Below are 5,223 nucleotides of genomic sequence, written 5' to 3' on the forward strand. Positions count from 1 at the left end.
AGGCAGTCTGCTCTAGCTAGGCGACGGCTGCTTCGCAGCATGGCAAAGCTGAAAGGATTTCAGATAACCGCTTTACTTTACTGGGATCAGTCCGAGACCGCAAGCGTGCCCTCTGGCTCCGGGGCGGCCCTTGGGAAGATAAGTCAGGAACAATCACGACAACTGGAGCAGAACAGGACAAGCTCCGAGCAGCAATGTCTGCCACACAGAGCAGACCCCTGCCTAGAAGGAGCCCAGGACTGCTGCTTGTGAGCTCTGTTTAACCCCATTCAGTCCCTTTAGAGCCCCCTTTTTTCCCCAGAGGCCAGCATGGAAACACGAGCAGCTGCTCCTCCCGCCCCTCTCTTGCTGGCAGCCAGCCCACGACTTTCCTCTGTACAGGATCCTTTTTTGTTTCCTTTTACGACTAAAGAAACTCAGGGGGATGCATCTTGCTTTGCAGAGGAAACTGCAGTGCTCTTCGCACTACAGAGCGGGCTCTCTCCAGCTGCTTTGTTTAGCTTGGATTTTTTTTAAAAAAAAGCTACTCCCATGTCTTTTTGTAGCTCTCTCTCTCTCTCTCTCTCTCCAGTGATGAAAACAATGTTGAATGAAAGCCAGCTGGCAGCCAGAAGAGGAGACAGAGCAGTCAGCACAAAGGAGCTTCCTGATTTTGGTTCAAGGGATTGTCCATGGGGGTGGGAAATCTCTGCTTCTCCTTACCCTAGCAGATCTTCCCTTCCCCCATTTTCTCACCATCCAAATAGGGAAGATCTTCTCAATCACACCAAGACACAGAGTCTGAAATGTTGCAACACGCAGCCAGGCTTACAAGCAAATGGCTGAATATCTAAAAGCAGAAATGGGCAAAAGGTTACCGGGAGGACTTATCTGTTATTTTCCTTCTAGTATAATAAATGGAAGAGACCTTGTGTAAGGTCTGCCTAGCTAAGAGAGAACTGGAACTTGTGTAGGAAACAATGGCTACACAGCTAGAATAAAATGGAGCCAGCTATCGCCTTCAATATGGAGGCACACCCAACAAAGACTACAGGTCCCAGCATGCTGTGCAATCACAACTCTTAACAGGAGGGGAGATGCTTAGTAGGAAACTTTAGGTTCAGAAGGCTGTACCCTGGAACTAAGAAGTCTCAAGGGCTGCATCCAGACCACTGATAATCTAAGTCATTATTTTTCACCCATTGGACAATTAATATCTCAAAAAGGCAAACATACAGTGAGCAGAAAATATTTTACAGTACTCACGACCTTTTTTTAAAATCTTAATTACAGAAGGAGTTTGTTTCTCAGTTAATTTCTATGCATCTTTTCATATTTTAGCAAATTTATTCAAAAATGAAAACCCATCTAGCAAAATCTTTAACAATAGTTAACATTTGTAACTTCAATAACCACTGCTGAAATAAAAAATGTTTGTTTTTATACACATACCACTGCAGATAGATGCAATCATACGTTAAATTCAGAAAAATTTATTTTAAATTCACCTAAAAAAATGCTAGGATAAGGAGAAGCAGAGATTTCCCACCCCCATGGACAATCCCTTGAACCAAACAGCATGATAAAAAGTAGAGACATCACCCTGCCAACAAAAGTCCGCATGGTCAAAGCAATTGTATTCCCAGTAGTCATGTATGGCTGCGAGAGTTGGACTATAAGGAAGGCCGAGCGCCAACAGAAAAGTTACAGAAAACATGTTACTTATTTTGCGAAAAAATAAGGAAGTCAGTAAAAGGGAGCGGTGGTGCAGGCAGTAAGTGCAGCCTGCATTAACATCTGGCCGAACAGCTTCGGTTGTTCGAGCCCCACTCACGGCCTACGTCCCAGCTCCCGCCCACCCAGCGGCTCGAAAGCCTGAAGGGCGATTAGATAAATGGGTACCTGCTAATAGAGCAGGGGGGCACCCATCCCTTGTATAGCGGTGGCGGTGAACAGTGGTGGCGGAAAGAATATGGCGGCGGCTGGCAAGGCAAAAGGCGAATGAAGGAGGCTGGACCAACAAGCGTGGAGGCGAAGCGACGCAGGCCGGAGCCTACTTGGACGGAGGCCGCAAGCATGCGCGGAAGTGCGAGTGGTCCAGGCCCGGAAATGAATTCGCAACAGCCGGAAGGAGGAACCTCAAAGACCAGCGCTGGAGTGGACGCCGCCGGACTGCCTCCCGCAAGGCAGTAACAACGAAGATCCGCTACACGGAAAGGGTGCCTGGTAGGCTTGTCACGTCCCCTACATGTATGTGGCCCTAGGTTTAGGATTGTATGAATTGCAACATGTAAGCCACTCAGAGCCCTTAGAGGGTGAGCGGGATACAAATTGTAAATATAAATAAATAAATAAATACATAGGCCACCCAATGAGAAGGGAGCACTCACTGGACCCTGATGCTGGGAAAGATTGAAGGTCAAAGAAGATGGGGACGGCAAAGGATGAGATGGTTAGACAGTGTCATAGATGCAATGAACGTGAAATTGAGCAAACATCAGAGGACGGTGGAAGACAGGAAGGCCTGGCGTGATCTGGTCCATGGGGTTGTGAAGAGTCGGACTCGACTGTGCGACTGAACAACAACAAAAATTAAAAGTGCCCTAACCTGGATAGCCCAGGTAAGATACTGGAAGTTAAGCAAGGTCGGCCCTGGCTAGTATTTCAATGGGAGACCTCCAAGGCATACTAGGGTCATAATCTGGAGGCAGGCGATGGCAAACCCACCTAAACATCTCTTGCCTTGAAAACCCTGCAGGGTTGCCTTAAGTTAGCTGTGACCTGATGGCACTTTATACCACCACCATCCCCCCCCCCAATTAAAATTTATTTATTGACAATATATACTTAAATGTTCTGGTGTTACTGGAAAAATATTTCAAAACCTAGCCAGCCAACAAGGAGCGTTACATATTTTGGTGTCAGCATCACTGCTATGCAACAGTCCTAACAAAATAAAATAAAAACATAAAATTCCTGGGCACTAGAACCACATTTTTTGCAAATGGGAACATGGAATGCTTCCAGCCTTAAGTGATTCTTCCCTTTTCTACTCTATTGCACACCTCTGTTTCATCGTAGAGACCTCATTCTCTTCGAACCTTTTTGTTCTGCTGAACAGGTCTCCCCACCAAGACTCATCTCATACGGTAGGTTCCCATGTTCCTCCATGCTAATGCTGGTGCTTACCTTCAGTGCCCTAGAACTGCTTGGGACTGAGGTGTCTGAAGAACCACTTCCTTCCATATTCTCCTGCTCACCAGTTAAAGTCCTCCCTGCAAGCCTTACTCTTTTTGCCCTGACATGCAGAGGAGAGGTGGATGGCAACGGGAGATGTTTGTGTTTTTCCCTGTGATGGCACATTGCCCTTGGAATGCCCTGACCCTTGAGGCTTACCTGGTCCCCTAGCTTCCACCCCCTTTTGGTGCCAGGCTTTTAACCACGGGTGTTTTTATGGTCTGCTTGTAGCCTGAGGCCTATTTTATGACTTATTGTTTTTAGACTGCCATTTGATGCTGGTTTTATGGACAAGCTTTGTTTTTAACGTTTTGTTATTGATCATTTGCATGCTGCTGTTTTTATGGCTTGTTGCATCATTTTACTTTGCACGCTGCCTTTGGCAGGTCTCTGGAGTAACAGCATGTATGTTTTTAAACATCAATAATCAGGCTCCGTTCTGTAGATGCTGAAGTTTGAATTTAGCCCTTATGAACATACACAATCAAAATTTAAATACTCTGTATAAACTGAGCTCTATAAAACAGTATGAAACTCCAAGCTGTAATCATTCTCCCTCTTCTTCTCATTATCTAAATGAACTCCATGAGCAGGGTAATGCTCCATCCAATCAGCTGTCCTTGAGACAGTCCAATCTTGGCACTGCAAGCTGAAAGGCAGCAATGTATTCCGCTTCCCACTCCTTTATTCCACAAGCTCATCATCTCAACTCTGCCATCAACTTCAAGCTCGATATTCAATTTACTTCCCTTCCCCCCCCTAAAAAAAAAGAATTGCCCATCAGAGATTATAGAACAGTTCAGCTTTGGGTTTTTCTACAACTAGGTCTTTAAAATAAAACCTATAGCTTTTATGTAACATATATTTTATCTTTCTTAGATTGCATTTGGTGCTTGCATAGAAGTTCTGTATCTGACAACACAAAGTTAAATGTTGCTAATTCATTTGTATCCTGCCTCTTACCCCCAATGGGGACCCAAAGCTGCTTACATCGTTCTCCTCTCCTCCATTTTATCCTCACAACAACCCTGTGAAACAGGTTAGGCGGAGAGTGTGTGACTGGCCCAAGGTCACCCAGCAAGCTCCTATGGCACAATACAGTTATGATTACACAACATTGTTTTCATTGTAGCTACCGCAAAACAAACATCATAGCAAAAAAAAAAATCCCATGAAGGGGAAATAAGAACGATAGATGGGATATATGCATTAAATATTGCAGTAACCTCCAAAGTGAATGCCATGTGTCAAGGATTGTCAAGGACGCCAAAAGTCACATAGCTGAAGATACAACAACACAGTGACATTCTTCAACAACAATGCTGTATTTTTCATTAAGTTCTAAAACTTGCTCAGGACAACCTTCACTCTTCCAGGTCTTACCTCGAGTCTTTGCGATAATTTTTTTTTTTTTTTAAGTTTACTAACCCCACACAAAGACAAACAGCTGAGGCAGCTGGTAGGAAACTGAAAATAGCTGACGTTGATGATACCCATATATATTGTCCATGAAATGTCTATTGATCTTCTAGGTGGCTTCATTTGCCAAGTCAAGCCCGCTGAGGAATATGCCTCTTTCAAATTGGTTTAACTCTGTAATCCCACTGCCTGAGCTCTTTCAAATAAAAGATGCCAGTCAGCACTCTGCATTGCACGGTTAAGAGCTTCATCTTCCCAATCCCCTGCCACTTCGGTAAGTGCTTGACAACAGCTGGGCCGTGTGCAGATGGAACGGCATTGATCCAATCCCCCCTCGCTAAATTGCACAGAATGTGAAATCTAGGAAGTTAACGCGCTCTTCCAAAAATAATCCACTGTTCTAAGTCTGTACACCGGGCAAAAGAACCAATCCGCGACTAGTCTGATATGACTTGCATGTCTGACCCCTCTTCGTAAGCGGCAAATACCGGTGCCAGGAGCACAACGCCAACTCAGCATTGCAATGAAGGGCTGCAGAGCGGACATCTCTGTCAGGAATCTTGACAGCATTAAATAGCTTTCACTGTA

The sequence above is a fragment of the Gekko japonicus genome, unplaced genomic scaffold, assembly GCF_001447785.1.
Source record: "Gekko japonicus isolate JY-2015 unplaced genomic scaffold, Gekko_japonicus_V1.1 scaffold150, whole genome shotgun sequence".
Lineage (NCBI taxonomy): Eukaryota > Metazoa > Chordata > Lepidosauria > Squamata > Gekkonidae > Gekko > Gekko japonicus.